The 18,048-nt window shown below is 45.7% G+C and overlaps 1 protein-coding gene across 11 annotated transcripts in view; it reads left to right on the top strand.

Moving 5' to 3' along the window:
* Positions 1-18,048, top strand: part of SGIP1 (SH3GL interacting endocytic adaptor 1) — a 1,655,639-nt gene that overhangs the window by 932,779 nt on the left and 704,812 nt on the right. The gene's annotated exons all lie outside the window — the stretch shown is intronic.

Below are 18,048 nucleotides of genomic sequence, written 5' to 3'. Positions count from 1 at the left end.
TAACCTTTCAGATGAAAGTTATTGCAAGTCTCTAGCACAAACGGTTGCGGAGATATGAGCGATTTTGTGAAGGTCGTTTTTCAGATTTGAAATTTTAAAGTTCAAAAAGACAAGTGCAGCTTGCAACTAGGAAATGACAAGTGACAGCTTTACAAATGACAGGTGACAGTTAGGAGGCAGTTCTACTTAGATTAAATAGATTGAATTATATTATTTTAACTAGGAGATTGGTTCTGCACAGTTTTCTAGGTACTCACACTATATTCTTGAGTGAAATGGGCCTCGCCATGGATCTGGTCAGGTTGTAAACTCGCCTCTGGTCTCTGCACTTCACAGTGATCTGGGTCAGCTCTCTCTGGTTCTCTGGTCTGGGTCTCTAGTTCTGGATAGATTGAAGTCTCTAGTTTGGCTCTCTGGAGGTTTGATGGAGGTAAAGTATGGATTTTTCCGGCAGAGCTTCCATCGGCAGATGGATTTGAAGGTCCCTATCTGTCCTGTCTGTCTGCTTTTATGTGTTTAGAATGTGGGTGTGTTCTAGCATCACTGACCCTACCTCTCTCTCAGCTTCTAATTGGTCAAACTTCCATTTATCATTTGATTGGCGAAGCTAAGTTGTGTCAGAGTGATGTCATTTTATGGCTTGCAGATAGGACACTCCTCTGTCAGATTGCACATATTCTATATTTGATAATAAAAGACATATTTCACAGTTACACAGTTGCTTGAAATTACATATACATGGTGTGGCTGAATTTAGCCATGTCTCTGTCCAAATCTGCTGTTTCTAAGAGCTTGCATTCAGAAATGGCACATAATTGACTTTTTAACTGATTTTTCAATTTCTGACATTGACCCAACTTTACATACATGTGCGCAGGGAGTATGGACATTAACTGATGAAGTTTCAGATTTTTAACATGCATACATTTAGAGTAATATCCACTTTTCCGCTAAAACCCCCCTGAACATACCACCGGTTCTAAAAACCTCTTAAACTGTGGGCAGAAAAATCACAAGAATTATGGTATCATTTATAAAATTTTCACATGTCCGCTCTATGAATGATCCATCTTTTTAAAGTTATGTTCTGGCTCCAAAGGGGTGTGGTTTCCTCTCAGCACAAGGTAGAAATACTGGTTTATCCAGTTCTGCCAAGCCAGCTTGCTCTCACAGGCAGTGCTCCTCCCAGCTTCTGCCAAGAGGAAGCTACATTTTACGACTGCTGTAATAAAACCTTTGCCTGAGTCAGGAGAGGCTCATTGTTCAAGAGGAAGCCATTTATGATCCTCTCAATAAACCCTCTGCCTGGGTGAAGGGAGTTGCATTGTTCACTCTCCTGCAGAGCACAGGTAATTCAATTATCAGATAGATGGCATATCCTTAGTGTGAGCAGCAAAAGGGCAGCTAGGCCTGGGAACACAGCTGTGACTCAAGTTTCACTCCTGATGGGGGTAGTTGCCAGGCAAATTGGAATCTCTTTAAGCTGTCATTTCTGTTCCCCAGTTTCTGCATTCAAATAAAACTAAACATTTTCACATATGCAGCTAGAAGGCTGATTCTAAGTTTAAAACTATGACATTTAAACAGTTACAAAGGCATGTGACACCAAACATAGGTCACTCATTTAATCTAAACATTTTCGATTTTAGTGTCTTTAAATCCAGTGCAACTTAAACTGCTGACTCCATAGCAGTTTTGTTATAAGCATTGTTTTGGGCTCTTCATTTCCCAGATTTTGTAGGCACACAACACTCCATTCTACCAAATGTCTGCTGGTGTTCAGTGAATATTTTGCACATATTGCAATGTTTGAAATAGGCACTTTGGCTTGCCTTCAGAGAAACACAGGGTGGTTTTAAACTGCCGGCTTTTGGATAGTGGTGAGTACTGGTACTGCACCCATTTTTGGGATTTAAGAAAATGAATTCCCAACAGTTATGGGTTTGCTTTTGGCAATTAGCATTGCCATTCCCAATGGTTTCAGACTACTGTGTGGGTAGTCCAATGGTGGTTTTAGGCAGTGTCCTTCTGTGCCCATAACATCGGCAAAAATGGGTGGCAGCCTATTCTTCATGCATTTCCCTGTGCATTTTCTGGGAAGCTCTGGCCATCATGATGTTTTCCATGTCAGTACTGCACAGTTTTGAGGTGGGGCCCGGATGCATGGGTAAATACATCCCACAAGCCCCCCTTCTTGCGGTGGCCATCTGATCCTTCACTAATGGGACCCGCAAGATCTGGGATGTAGTTCTCCTCTTCTTCCGATAAATGGCACAGTTCAGCATCTTTTCCTCCATCCGGTCGGATCGATCGGTTCTCCTCGCCGGTCCTGATGGGAGCATTGGGCGGTCCACTGGGCCCATTGGATCTTCGTTCCCGGTCTCCGGATCGTCCTTCTTGGTCATTCTTCATGGTTTCATCTCTCCTAGGATGATAAAGCAAAAGCGGCAATATCTACTCATAGACGATTTTTTTTTTCCACCACTGTTGAGATAGTGGGGCAGCATATGCATTTTATCATAACGAAACATTACATTCTTATTTTAATAAAAACAGTATGACTAAGAGACAGTTTCATACAAATCACAGTATGTTAGAGACTAGATGTGGTATGTTTTATGATTGGAACTGAATTAGTCTGATATAGTACCCGCTAGGATTCCAGAGGATTCCTCCAGTTGTTGCAGAGTGTGCCTGGGATGGCCACATTTCAACTGGTTTATGTGGACCCACTTGTCTTCCCACTCTGCCGAACCGCCTTTGGGGATGCGGATCTTGTAGGCCACAGGGGAGATCTTATCGACGATCTCAAAGGGTCCCTTCCATGTAGGCAAAAATTTGCGCTGCTTGGCCTGGTTCCTTTGGAAGTTGTATAGATAGACCCGGTCTCCCACCTGATATTCCTTCCTGGAAGTTTTCAGGTCATAATGGGTCTTCATGCTATCAGCTGATCTTTCTAGATTCCGCTGAGCATAAGCAAAAGCATGTTGGAGGTGTTTCCTTAAATTCTCCACATACTCATGAGTAGTGGAGGCATTTATCAGTGTCTGCTCTTGGGTCCTGTAGAGCAAATGCTGAGGAAGCACCATCTTGCGTCCAGTCATCAACTCAAATGGTGACATTTTGGTTGCAGATGAAGGGGTAGATCTGATGGCCATTAGGACCAGAGGTAATCGGATATCCCAACTTGGCCCAGAATCTGCCACAAACTTCTTTAATATGCTCACAATTGTCCGGTTATATCTCTCTACTGCCCCAGAAGAAGCTGGTCTATAAGCAATATGCAGCTTTCTCTTGACCCCCAGTATCTCCCACATCTTTGTCATTACTTCACTGGTGAAGTGGCTACCTCTGTCTGACTCAATCCTTTGAGGTAGACCAAAACGGGAAAAGATGTGGTTGATCATCAAGGCAGCTGCCGTTTCTGCCTTGCAGTTTGGGGCTGGGAGACATTCCACCCACTTGGTAAACAAGCATGTCACAGTCAACATGTACTTATTCCCCCTAGCCGAGCGAATCACAGGGCCTACAAAGTCGATTTGTAAATCTGACCATGGCAGGGTCATCCCCCTCTTTTGTAAAGGCGCCCGGTGTGTGAGGGATGTCGGCTGAAATTGTGCACACACAAGACAACCCTTCAAATATTGGTTGAGGTCCTGGCCCATGTGTGGCCAGTATGCAACCTCTCTTAAGATTTCCAATGTTGTGTGAAACCCCCTATGACCGGCGGTGGCCGCATCATGGGCGTGACTTAACATCAGGCTTCGGAATGAGGTAGGAACCACCCACTGGTCGTGGCCAGCTTTGGATTTCCTTACCAACAAACCGTCTTGGATCCGGAACATTTTTGGACATTTCATCAACACTCTTAGGTCCTCTTTCCCAATGTAATCGGTATCCGTCAGGGGAAAGTTCTCAGGGTCCTCAAGGTGCTGGTAAAATTTACCAATTATTGGATCCCCCTTCTGAGCAGTAATCAAATCAGCATCAGGGGTCTCCTTACTCCATTGTGCAATTGAGAGGTCGTTGTGAGCATTTGTCTGGGACCTAGTGATAGCAGCGACCTGGATTTCCCCCAACAGGGACTCCATCTCAATTAGATCCCCTTGGATGGCCCCGGTTTTGGCCAGCTGATCAGCTAAGTCATTTCCAGTTTTGTCTGGTCCCTCTACTTTAGAATGACCCTTGATCTTTTTCCAATAGATGGTCATCTCATTCGAGGTGACCAGATCATCAATGTTTTGGATCAACTTCCCATGTTTCAAGGGTTTGTTGTTCGCACATAACATGCCTCTGGTTTTCCAATTAACCAGGTGCTCCACGAACCCGTTCCGTACATAATCCGAATCTGTGATTATGACCAGTTCGTGGAGTTGATGCTGGACAGCAGTGAGGATGGCCTGATGCACAGCCATCAATTCTGCCACCTGACTACTTCGGGGACCAATTTTGTATCCAGCAGAGGGTTCTGGGGACTCATTCACCCATGCATTCCCTACGCCAGCCACCAGTTCTTTCTCCCCGTTGTTGTCAACATGGTAAGAGCATCCATCCACATAGACAGTGGGCATTCCCTCACACTTGTCCTCTTCAAAGACTTTGTGTGGGGAATTAAGGTATGCCTCCATGTTGTCCTTTATTTTTAGACTTTCGTCCTCGAGACAGTTTTCTCTGGCACAATCATGCAAGTCAGCCAGACCTTGCGCGAGGGGACTCTTCTTGTTTTGGCCATATCTGACCTCCACAGGAAAGCCTTGCATTGACAGAATCCAGGAAGTAATTCGGGAATTACTCACATTTCCGGCCCGGATTCTGTCACTTTGGAGATATTGCAGAGGCTGGTGTGGAGTCTCCACTATGATGTGTTCCCCCTGGATAAACGGGCGGTAATTCTTCAATGCCCACACCGTTGCCAGGAGTGCCTTCTCACAATCGTTGAATTTTTCCTCCACAGAGGATAAAGTTTTGCTCGCATAGGAGATTACTTTATTGACCTTGTCATGCTTTTGATATAATACTGCCGTCAAGCACATATTAGAGAACCCTGTCTCCAGGAAGAACTCCTTGTTTCTGACCGGGTAAGCTAGGCAAGGCGCTTGTGAGAGGCTTCTTTTGAGTTGTTTTACTGCCTCGGCTTGTTCTGGACCCCATTCCCACTTGACCCCCCCCTTCAGGAGATGAATCAGGGGTCTGGTGATCTCTGCGTAGCCCTCAATGAACTTTCTGCTGTAATTAGTCAGTCCAAGGAGGCTCCTTAGTTCCCGCAGAGTTGTGGGGTCTTTCAGTTTCTGAAGTGCTTCCACTTTCTTTTCCTGGGGACAGAGACCCTGAGGAGTAATCTCATGCCCCAAGAAATTAACACGGGTTCTACACCACTGTGCTTTCTGAAAGGAAAGTTTTGCTCCGGCGGCCCTCAACTGTGTCAGAACATAACGGATCTCCGCTATATGTTCCTCCACAGATGAACTTTTGATGAGGACATCATCTACATAAGCCAGGTTACCCCTCGCACCCAGGTCGGGCATGGCCTTATGTAGGAAAATATTGAATTCATTGCCGGAGTTGAGGTATCCGAAGGGAGTCCGGGTCCATGTGTACTGCTGGCCCCCAAAGGTAAAAGCCAGCTTGTATTGGTCCTCCCTACTGACAGGCACAGTCCAGTATCCATTGGTCAGGTCTATTGCAGTGAATACCTGTGACCCCTGGATCTGGGCCAGCCCTTGGTCAATGTAGGGCAGAGCCCATCGGGAAGTATGGACCCGTTTGTTGAGCTCCCTGAGGTCGGCGCAGAGTCTCCACTGGCCGTTTGGCTTCAATATTCCCAGCACCGGATTATTGAAGGTGCTGTGGACTGGACGGATTATTCCCCGGGACTCAAGGTTCTTAATTATTTCAGTAAGGGACTCCATTGATGCGAGAGGCAAGCGATATTGCTTCACAAACACAGGAGTCATGCCAGGGTCCGTGGGGATTGTGGTTGTGTGGATGTCAGTGCGACCACAGTCATATGAGTCTACCGCAAAGAGATCTTGGAAATCCAAGAAAACTTGTTTCAACTTTTGCTTTTGTTCCAGAGTCACACAGGCATCAGCTAGGTTGACTCTCTCTTCCACCATCTGCCTGAAGCCTGGAAAGACTTCTGGTTTGGCTATCTCCACGGCCTCCTCCAGCTGGGTGGAGAAGTCCCTGGTCAGAGTGCTGATTTGGACTGGAGGCTTCAGGTGGGAAAGGCAGCCCTCATGCACCTGGAAAATCACCTCATCCCTCCTGAAGTCACAAGTCACATCTTCCTTACCATAGGGGCAGGAAGTGTACACCAGGAAGTTCCCCCCATGCCGGGTAAAAATCCTGTCTGGTGTTGTATGATCATCACTGTCACTGTCAAAACAGTCCTTGGGGATTGGTCCTAACAGTTCATTTCTAAGATCAATGGAGAAATGTCGGTCATCAACCGCCATTCCAATAATGGTGCCTGCGGCTAGAGTAATACTCTTTAAGTCGCTGTTATCCACCTCTATTGGAATGGTGTCATGTTCTATGTTGACTAATGGAGTTGGGTTTACCCCCAACCCTTGCTGTTGGAGAGAAGCATTTAGATGTATGTAAGCATCAGGGTTTTTCAACTCTTGTCCCCTTTTAACTTTCACTTCCAGGGAGAATTGTCGGGTCCTTTCTGGGATGGTGACTTCCTCTTTAACCTGAATTTCAACTGCATAAGGTAGCAATTGAGCTGACCTAAATGCTTTTTCTGGATCATCAAAGCCCATGGGATTATCCGCTAATCGGGACCAAGCTTTGAAGTTTATTAGGTCCAAACTAATGGCAAAGCGATTGAGAATGTCACTGCCTAAGTAAAAGGCGGCAGGGACGTCTCGCACGACCCAACAATTTTGGACTATGCTCTTGTTGCCAATGGAGATTTTGAGCATACACCTGCTTGGCAGGAGATGTTTGGAATTAGGTGCTTCCAGGTCCATTTCCCATTTGTCTATCAGTTTGAAGGGGGGAATGGCTGGATCTTTTGGGAGTTGGCGAAACATGGCTTCGCTGATGAAGCTCTTACCGTTGTTCACACACACTCGAGCGAGAACAGAGTCCTTCCCATCATTTAACTGAACAGGGATGAACAACTGCTCTCCAATTTGCTGAATATCAGCCAGGCTTTGAGCTGATTTCACATCTTTCTGGACTATAGGAGTGGGAGTTTCAGATTGTGGATTGGTATAGAATTTCAAAGTGTTTCCTTCCAGCGTGGAATACCACCTTAAACTGGAAGGAAGGTTGATTTTCAGAAATAGAGAGGACCCCCCATCACTAGTCTGTTGTCCTACTGCTATTACTGTCACGTCTGGAATCTGGTTGTTCTGGAAGTGAAATTCTACTTGGTCAGATTTTTGTTCAACCATGTGGCATGTGCCGTTTAAACTAACATGGTTGACACTCTGTTTTAATTTTATTGGTCGGCTAGCCTGGGTCCAGAGGACCTTGTTTACACGATCTATTAGGGGTGACAACCTTCTCAGGAGGTCATTCCCTAGTAAACAAGGGGTGCCCTCCGGGGTCACAACTATGACCGGGTGTTTCAACTTATGTCGCCCAATTTTAATGTCCAAGTCTGCAGTCCCCTCAGCGGGAATTTCCTTCCCGTCAAAGTTCTGTAGTTGTCCCGGAAGAGAGGTGAGAGGAATTTGGTAATTCTCTCCCCTTCCTGCATTCAGTTCGTCAAAGGCCCTTCTGGACAGAAGGGTAGCTTGAGATCCAGTGTCCACCAGTGCCGAGATTGTACCCTGCCCCTGTACTTGTACCGGGGCATAATATCTTCCCTCCTTCTCCTCAAGGGGGCACAGGTAATGTACATTTTTGGACAACTGGTGGGCTAATTTTCTGGTTTTGGACATTGCTAGCGAAGAGATTTGGGCAGAATTCTGTGGAGAGTCTTGGGAATCTGAAAGAAAAATTTGGCAACTGGAGATCAGAGCCATTGTGGGTTCCCCTGGTTCCAGTTCTGGGCCGCCCCCCCCCCCTTTTTGGAGGCAGTCCCCAGTATGGGTTTGAACCCAGGGATTTTCTTGCTGTTGGTTCTGGGATGAGATGGTGGGCGGCGGTAGCTCAGTCTCCACATCTCCCCAGTCTGGATTTGCATCCCTAGGGACCCATTTTTCTTTGGGGGGAGTTCCCCCCTCTCTGAAGGAGAAGATCCTTTTCCCAGGATCCTCTGAGGATCCCTCTCCCTCAAATTGGAAGATCTGTACCTCTTTTTCAAACTGAGTCTGTTTGGGTCTTTTGTTTCTCCTACCCCCCCTCTGCTCCTTAGGAGGCAGACTTTCAGGGGCAAGAGATTTCGTTTCCGGTTCCTGGGTTTCCAGGGGCTGTTTACAAGTGAGGAAGGAAGCTTCCTCCAAGGCTTTACACCCCCCTTCCCTTTGTGCCTCCTCCCTGGGAACCGGTGAGTTATCGGGGTGCTGCCCCCGTCATTGTTCTGGAGCACCAGGTCCAGAGTTGGGTGCGTTCTGCGCCGGCACGCCCATCTGAGGGTTCTGCTGAGCCCTCAGTATGTGACCCAGATCCCGCGCCATGTTTTGAACCTGGCGCTCTAACTGGGAAACCCGCTCAGGCTGATACGGGGCCCTGTTTTCTCCCCTGGGCTGATCCCGGGAAGGGTAGCTGTCCCTTCTTTGGTAGTACCCCTGGTTGGGAAGATTTGGGTACCCCTCCACCCTTGGCCTCCCCTCTCCCGGATTCAGTGGTCTGGGCTCAGGGAATTGGGGAAAGAAGGATGGATGGTTTTGGGGCTGAAAGTCGGGAGGATATCTGGGGAAAAAGTTCTGCCCAGGGTTTGGTAAATTTCTGCCCTCCTGTGGGAAGTTTGGAGGGAAGTTCCCTGGGTTAGGTGCTTGGCTGGATCCCCCCCCTTGGGCTGGAGGAGTCCACACATAACCCAGGATGGGTCGATTTCCCTTGTAACGGGGACTTACATAATCAGGAGAGCGAGGGACCCCATTTGTGGGGCTGCCTCCCTGGCTCCCTGTCTGTGACTGGCCCGAGGACCTTCTGGGCCTAGCATTATTAGGTGCAGGTAGGTTTTTAGGCCCCCCCATCTCCAAATCCAAAACGGGGGTGACCTTTACCTCTGCCACCTTGGCAGCAGCAGGGGTGCTGTTGGCTTTGGGGTTTTTCTGGGCATTACTTTTGCTATCTACCGGTTTCTGCACCTCATAGATCCGGGTAGCCTGTTCAATGACCCAGTCTAAAGATCTTTTCTCGTGAAAATCCCTCACGAGCTGGGTCATGATATATTTGGGCAAGGCATGGAAAAACGTATTAATAAATTCCCTGCTATCCGTGCGCACCCTTCTTGTGGTCTGTGCAAAAGCACGCTTTAACTCCTGCACAAATTCTTGTGGGGCCTGATCCTCCCCACATTGCAAATTGTAGGCTGCCTTGCGAGCCTCTTGAGGATTTCTGTGAACAGAAAAATGTTTCAAGATGGCCGCCTTATAGGTGGACCATCTTAAATGATTTTGGTCCTCCAGCCCCGCAAAGAAACTGGAGTATTCCGGGGAGAAGGTCCACTTTACATATTGAATACAGCTTTGGCTGTCCTTCAAATGGAAAGTCTCCATCATTTGTTCAAACAACTCTAAGTGCTCCCAAACAGAATACTTAGCGTTCTTATGGTAAGGCGTGATGACGCTCCTGATCGCCTTAATCTGCTTTAAGGGGTCCTTAAGCAAGGCCCTTTTTGCCTTATTGGCCTTTTTGGTTCGGGTAACCCTTGTCCATTCATCCTCGGACTCAGAGGCACTGCTCCCAGAGGTTCCCGTCTGTTCTTCCAGGTTTTCCCGGATTCTGCGAGCCTGGGAATGGCTGGCAGAATGTGGGGACCTGGTCTCCTGTGTCCTGCGCAGTTCAGAGGAGTCTTCAGATTCCTCCTTGCTGCCAGGATTTGATGGGTACCCCCTCCACTGACCTAACTGGGCAGAGTTTTTCAGGATGCCCTTAATGGGCCTACTCTCCTGGGGTTCCCCATCGAACTGTACTGTACTTGGGTGCCCATACCCGGATGCCCACCCCTCCATTCCTGAGTGGTACTGGCCTATGAGCCCCATACTCTTAGCTGGATAGTAATCTGCCATCCCTGTGGCCCTGTGCTCATGTGCGCCAGGGGACATGGGGGTGGTAGAGTCCAGGGACTGGGGGAGATGAAGGCCCCTGGTGTTAGGGCTCCTGCGGTTATGGTCAGGAGTCTCTTTCCCAGCGGACCTCATCTCTATCCGCCCCTGCTCCCTGTTGCCATGCAAGAGCCTGCATTTGTGCTTTCAGTTCCTCTGTTAAGGCCTTACTCGACTCTATCAGTTTCTCCTGCATCGCTACCTGTTGCTGGAGCCTCTCATTGTGCTGGCAGAGAGCCTCATTTTCCCTCTGTACTTCCTGGTTGGTCCTGGAGAACTGGGCCAGTCTTTGCTGCAGGAGGGTTACCTCCTGAGCTGTGTCCCTATTGGCCTGCTCATTTCTTGCTAGAGCATCCTCCACCCTCCTGGTGTGCTCTAGCAAGTTCTGGTGTTCTTTTTGGAGGTCACCCAGTCCCTGGTGGGCCAGGTGATTTTCTTCCATTTTTCTTTTTAAATGGCAGACTTCCTGGCCTAAGGTATCCCTTTCCTGACTAAGAGCCTGCATCTGTGCCGCCAGGTCGTCCCTTTGCCTTTGGAAGGCACCAGCATTCTGGCGCTCCTGATCAAACTCTGCCTGGGTATCCAGGTCTTTCAAAATTAGTTTGTTGCTCTCTGCCTTCACTCTATCTAGGTGGCCTTGCAGGGTGACTACCTGCTCAGCACATACCCTGTTGAAGTCCAGTTGTTGCTCCAGCTTTTTCTGGTTTTGCAGTAGGGAGTCCAAACCTTCTTGGTATTCCTTCTGCAAGGCCAGAAATCTGGTATCCTGTTCTACCTTTTCCTGTTGCAGCACATCCATATCCTTCTTTATTTTAATGATGTGCTGCCTACTATCATCTTCTGACTCCTGGCTCCTCTGCAGCCTCTGCTCAGAAGAGACCAGGTCAGATTGGACCTTCTCTAACGCCATCTGTTGCCTATTTGCCAGATTTTGGCTTTCAGCACATCTATCCTGCATGTCTCCCATATATAGGTACAGGTATGCCGCTATCCTAACAATCTTGTCGTGTTCATCTTTGGCCTTAGGAGCCATATATAGTTCACTCAGGGCCACATGTAATGGACCCTGATCTCTCCATAAGTCTGACCCTGTTTCAGTGACCTGTCGCGTGATGGCCTGCAACCAGGCATCCTGGCCCTGTTCGGTCCATTCACCTCTCACAAATAGTTTATGTAAGAAGTGCTCTCTGGCTATTTTCATATCTACCAAGGTCGTCATTCTAGAGATTGGTCTCTGTCCTGACTTACAGAAGTTAGTATTTTATTTTTTTTGCAGAACAGAACTTTTCTTGGAGTGTCCCTTTTGAGGAATGCTTCACAGCGTAATGCAGCGTGGTGATCCGACCGGATGTATGTATCCCGTCAGTTAGCACACTGTATTAAGCTGCACAAGTGGTAAATCTAACCCAACGTCTCGGCTCGAGCCCCCAATTTGTAAGAGGATTCAATTCAGCACTACAGCTAAGTTAACGCCTAGTCTAGAATACTGAATGAAAACCCTTATTGATATATCTTTATGTCCAGTTCATGCGTTCTGGATGACTACCCCTATATAACACCCCTCTCTTGGAATCCTCCTGACCCCACTGAGCCAAGAAGTAGTTCTGTTTTGCAAGTTAAAAGGTTTATTTGATAATTTAACAATAGATATATAAATCACACTTTATAATAAATTAATAATTGAATATCACACTTAATCTAATATGATAAATATTAACAACGGAGAATCTGGCACTAACACGCTTCTTGATATTCACTAAGGAGTTGACATGAAATGGATAAGGTAGCAACAATACTTTTATGGTTTCAAATGGATGCAATGTGGAATGAAATGCAGTACAGAAAATACTCAATATGATTTCAACAAAACAATGTAATCACTTTTCTCTGGCAATCCCCTCCCCCCCTTGATGCAAGGCAAGGAAATGGAAGGAAAACACACAGTTCTCAGAAATGCAATCAATGTAAATCAGTTCACCCCAGCAAGCTTACACTACAGAAAACAGATAGGAGTTTTGAAAACACAGGCAAAATGCTTTGATATGTGCTAGCAATGGATGAGAAATATGCTGGAAATGCTTTTAATTCCCTTTCAGAGGTTCAGGGTGAGTGGTATCTAGTTAATATTAGTCCAGGCTCACACTAGCAATGAGGCAGGGATAGTTAGCAGGTTAAACGAATTTCTGGCAAATGGAAGGCAAGCAGCAGCAGTTTTTACATGTGAAGAAATTTGCAAATCGCGGTAAAATTCGCGAATGCGTGTTCCGTGATTGCGGTAAAACTATAAGGGGTAGGAATGCGGTTCTAGGTTCGTAGGAAAGCCACGATTCTAACCTTTCAGATGAAAGTTATTGCAAGTCTCTACAAACGGTTGCGGAGATATGAGCGATTTTGTGAAGGTCGTTTTTCAGATTTGAAATTTTAAAGTTCAAAAAGACAAGTGCAGCTTGCAACTAGGAAATGACAAGTGACAGCTTTACAAATGACAGGTGACAGTTAGGAGGCAGTTCTACTTAGATTAAATAGATTGAATTATATTATTTTAACTAGGAGATTGGTTCTGCACAGTTTTCTAGGTACTCACACTATATTCTTGAGTGAAATGGGCCTCGCCATGGATCTGGTCAGGTTGTAAACTCGCCTCTGGTCTCTGCACTTCACAGTGATCTGGGTCAGCTCTCTCTGGTTCTCTGGTCTGGGTCTCTAGTTCTGGATAGATTGAAGTCTCTAGTTTGGCTCTCTGGAGGTTTGATGGAGGTAAAGTATGGATTTTTCCGGCAGAGCTTCCAGCGGCAGATGGATTTGAAGGTCCCTATCTGTCCTGTCTGTCTGCTTTTATGTGTTTAGAATGTGGGTGTGTTCTAGCATCACTGACCCTACCTCTCTCTCAGCTTCTAATTGGTCAAACTTCCATTTATCATTTGATTGGCGAAGCTAAGTTGTGTCAGAGTGATGTCATTTTATGGCTTGCAGATAGGACACTCCTCTGTCAGATTGCACATATTCTATATTTGATAATAAAAGACATATTTCACAGTTACACAGTTGCTTGAAATTACATATACATGGTGTGGCTGAATTTAGCCATGTCTCTGTCCAAATCTGCTGTTTCTAAGAGCTTGCATTCAGAAATGGCACATAATTGACTTTTTAACTGATTTTTCAATTTCTGACATTGACCCAACTTTACATACATGTGCGCAGGGAGTATGGACATTAACTGATGAAGTTTAAGATTTTTAACATGCATACATTTAGAGTAATATCCACTTTTCCGCTAAAACCCCCCTGAACATACCACCGGTTCTAAAAACCTCTTAAACTGTGGGCAGAAAAATCACAAGAATTATGGTATCATTTATAAAATTTTCACATGTCCGCTCTATGAATGATCCATCTTTTTAAAGTTATGTTCTGGCTCCAAAGGGGTGTGGTTTCCTCTCAGCACAAGGTAGAAATACTGGTTTATCCAGTTCTGCCAAGCCAGCTTGCTCTCACAGGCAGTGCTCCTCCCAGCTTCTGCCAAGAGGAAGCTACATTTTACGACTGCTGTAATAAAACCTTTGCCTGAGTCAGGAGAGGCTCATTGTTCAAGAGGAAGCCATTTATGATCCTCTCAATAAACCCTCTGCCTGGGTGAAGGGAGTTGCATTGTTCACTCTCCTGCAGAGCACAGGTAATTCAATTATCAGATAGATGGCATATCCTTAGTGTGAGCAGCAAAAGGGCAGCTAGGCCTGGGAACACAGCTGTGACTCAAGTTTCACTCCTGATGGGGGTAGTTGCTAGGCAAATTGGAATCTCTTTAAGCTGTCATTTCTGTTCCCCAGTTTCTGCATTCAAATAAAACTAAACATTTTCACATATGCAGCTAGAAGGCTGATTCTAAGTTTAAAACTATGACATTTAAACAGTTACAAAGGCATGTGACACCAAACATAGGTCACTCATTTAATCTAAACATTTTCGATTTTAGTGTCTTTAAATCCAGTGCAACTTAAACTGCTGACTCCATAGCAGTTTTGTTATAAGCATTGTTTTGGGCTCTTCATTTCCCAGATTTTGTAGGCACACAACACTCCATTCTACCAAATGTCTGCTGGTGTTCAGTGAATATTTTGCACATATTGCAATGTTTGAAATAGGCACTTTGGCTTGCCTTCAGAGAAACACAGGGTGGTTTTAAACTGCCGGCTTTTGGATAGTGGTGAGTACTGGTACTGCACCCATTTTTGGGATTTAAGAAAATGAATTCCCAACAGTTATGGGTTTGCTTTTGGCAATTAGCATTGCCATTCCCAATGGTTTCAGACTACTGTGTGGGTAGTCCAATGGTGGTTTTAGGCAGTGTCCTTCTGTGCCCATAACATCGGCAAAAATGGGTGGCAGCCTATTCTTCATGCATTTCCCTGTGCATTTTCTGGGAAGCTCTGGCCATCATGATGTTTTCCATGTCAGTACTGCACAGTTTTGAGGTAGGGCCCGGATGCATGGGTAAATACATCCCACACTTGAGAAGAATTGACAAATACCCTGGATTCGGCGCAATGCACTTTCAGATTTTTGAAAATTTATTTTGTTACACCTTTGGCTCCATGAGCATTGTATGACAGCAAAGTACAAAATGTTAAAATAATTAAACTAAAAAGGTTCTCCTCAGCTTACCATATAAGTCTGAATAAAAAGCAGTGAGCAGATCATGAACTCCATGACCTGGCACACCACAATAATGTAAAACACACCAATTGAAATCGCATACATCGAGGGGTACAGGCAAACATCAAGTGACCCTTTTTTGTGCATCACAGCCCCAGTTGTGTTCTCAATGCAGACCCTTTCACCTCCTGACTAGGAGGCTTGACAGTCAATTGGTTTCCCGGACGTAATTTGATCCACTTACAAGCTACAACCTGAGATTTTGTGCATTCTGTAAGAATGTTTTGTGATTGTGGTGACAGTCTCCCAGCAAGCATAGCATTTCATATATAACATTTGCAAAATTCTCTGGCTGATATAAAAGGGGCACATTTGCAATGCTGGAGGCTTTCTACATACCCAAGCTGACCTGTTCAAATGTCTTCCTTGCACAGATTTCATTCCTTAAGGTGGCTTTCAAAACATATTGTCACCTTGTGCTAGCATTAGAGCCAAAGGAAAAGAGCAAAAAATGCTGGATAACAAAACACGCTGTCCTTTTACTGTTTCACCATCACATTGTCATCTGGAGTCTGTTGCCACACGGCAACTCGCACTGATCAGGTTCTTTTCACTACCCGATGTTGGTCAGTCTGTGCCATTTTCTGTAGCTCCAGCTTGGGCCCTTTCCAGTGCACGCTGACACTGCAGCATCTGTTTAAATATTCATTTTTGATTGGTAGCTGGCCCCTCAAAATCTGATGCAAACACTTCCGCTTGATGGTAGTAGGCTGGGACCTTATGCGTCCATTGAGAGTAGTTGCCGGTACTAAAGGGGAAAAATTGTTCCATATTTCCATCTGACATTGCAATGCAATTAGTGCATGATACTCAGCAAAACTGCTGAAACTGAACATTACTAGTATCAATTACACTCTGCCTATTACATCCTCAAGTGATAACTCGCTGCTATCTGTTCCTGATTCATCCATTTACCTGGAGAGTCGCTTTTGCTGTCGTGACCAGGGGCTCGGGCAAAAGGACCAATGGACTCATTTACCAACAGGCCTCAAAACCTGACAGCGTAGCCAAACTCCTACTGCTGGCAGCATAGCAGATACTCCTTCACAGTAGATCTCTAATCCTTATTTACACTGGATAATGCAGGGAATGCAGGACTGATTCGCCGCAATCAACACTAAACTTGATGACTACTAACATTAATTCTTTCCGAGCGAAACTAGTAAAGGAGAGTAGCTGTGGCACAAAGGATTAGAGAAATGCAAGGTCATGCTAACAGTTCAGACTGGGTGCACATTTTCAAGATGCAAGGGAAGCAGGTGACAGGGTCTGAAGGGAAGGAGGTGGCGAGATGCTGCGATAGATTGTGGAGCAGGTGATGATGGCAAAAGTGGGGAAGGTGGTGAGCTCAGTAAGACATGGAGGTGGTTATAGTAGGAGGTGGTATTGCCAATAAGTTTAAAGACGTGGTTACAGTAGAAGGTGGCGTCTGAGGCAAACAAAGTTGGTCATAGCAAGAGGTGATAGTGGCCGTTCAGAAGGGTGCTTACCTCACAAGGTGAGCACGATAGTGCCTAGGAAGAATATTTCTGAAAAGAGTGGGCCAAAGTTGAACAATTGTAGCAAAGGAAGTTGCAGGGACTTTAGAGGAGAGACAGAGGGTTTCTTGAGGTTTTCTTGAGAGAGGCATAGGAGGGATAAGCCGATAAGAAGTAAATGAACATGAACTAGAGGAAGATCAGTACATGGACATCATCCACCCTGCGGTTCAGGGCAGACCATGGCAGAATCTGGGATGAACGCGATGGAGGGCTGAGGGGGGGGGGGGCGGAGAGTTGGGTGGAGACATCCCTCTTGTTGAATGGTTCTGACAAGACGTCAACGGAGAGTCTGTGTTCTGGATCGCACACCTAGTCAGTCACCAGAGTAAAGCACTGGACCCATCAAAGTGACAATAGACTGAGATTTGCCAACAAGAGCCTAAGAATACCTAAACGTCTGTCCAGGGCTAGAGGGACCCCACAGAGGGGAGCCATCCGAGTTTCAACTCTTTCTCAGTTTCAATTGGTCCACTGTGTAAATTAACCCAAACAAAACGCTTGAAATTAAGTCCTCTTAGATTGTGCCGTCTTTTGTTTTCGTAGGTGCCATGAATGACATAGGCCAAACAATGTATCTATATTTTTAAACGTGTACAGTAGATGGGGTGGGGAAAACAAAATGCTGTTCATACCACCTAATTATGCACTGAAGGTTCATTAATACCACTGATTCCATATAGACAAACAGCAGAGCTAACATCTAAAACATGCACAGTAGGATGGGTTGGATGAAAGTAATCTAGGCATTAGCTTTGCAACGCATGCAGTCACCTGGAAGCATGAAACGCACACCCATACCCCCATCCTATTTGCACAAGAAACAAGTATTTCAGGACTAAATTGAGCAACACATACAATCACTTGCAGCATGCAGCATGCCTGGAACTAAATATATACCGTGCAACAGCACAATTGCAAACATAATGGAACCCAATCCCTAATGCATGACAACATGCAAGCAAGGCATGATATGCAGAAACAAATTTCCACACTGCCATAAACCTGCACTCACGTGCCCACACTAACTAAATGGCAACACCCACACTGAAGCTCATGCCACTGTGAGGTACTCCATATTGTCATATTCACAAAATAAAAGCTATTGTCATTAGTAAAAGTAAAAACAGTCCATACCCAACGAGACAATACATTATATGTAATTAAAGCCTCAAGTATTCACATCAATCTTAAAGAAAGGGCACTCCACACAGAACAGAACCCACAAACTGGCCTACACCTTTACAGAGACACTTCCTTGGGAGATACCACTTCCAGGAAGCAAGACATGGCAACAGAGGGTGCGATTTGTGGTGACTAATTACATTTACAATGTGTGAATTAGTTTACAACATGACAAAAATGGGAAGCCACGACACTGACCTAAATGGACTGGACTCTCACATTTTCATGCAAGCATGGTGCAGCAGACTCCTCTATAACATGCTTTAACCAACACTACATTGTTTATTCATTACAATAATTCTGCTACACATTGCCAACACCCCACAAAACAGTCAGAGCTGCCTTTTCACTGCAGCAGAGGAGACTGGATGACACTATCACGTAACTACTTCTCTGGTACACTGTGAGTAAACTACAACCGAGAACCAAGTCAGACA

This window comes from Ambystoma mexicanum, chromosome 1q, assembly GCF_040938575.1.
Source record: "Ambystoma mexicanum isolate Mex_15411 chromosome 1q, UKY_AmexF1_1, whole genome shotgun sequence".
In the NCBI taxonomy this organism is placed as follows: domain Eukaryota; kingdom Metazoa; phylum Chordata; class Amphibia; order Caudata; family Ambystomatidae; genus Ambystoma; species Ambystoma mexicanum.
Note: the sequence above shows the minus strand (reverse complement) of the source record. Positions and strands in the feature narration are given on the sequence as shown.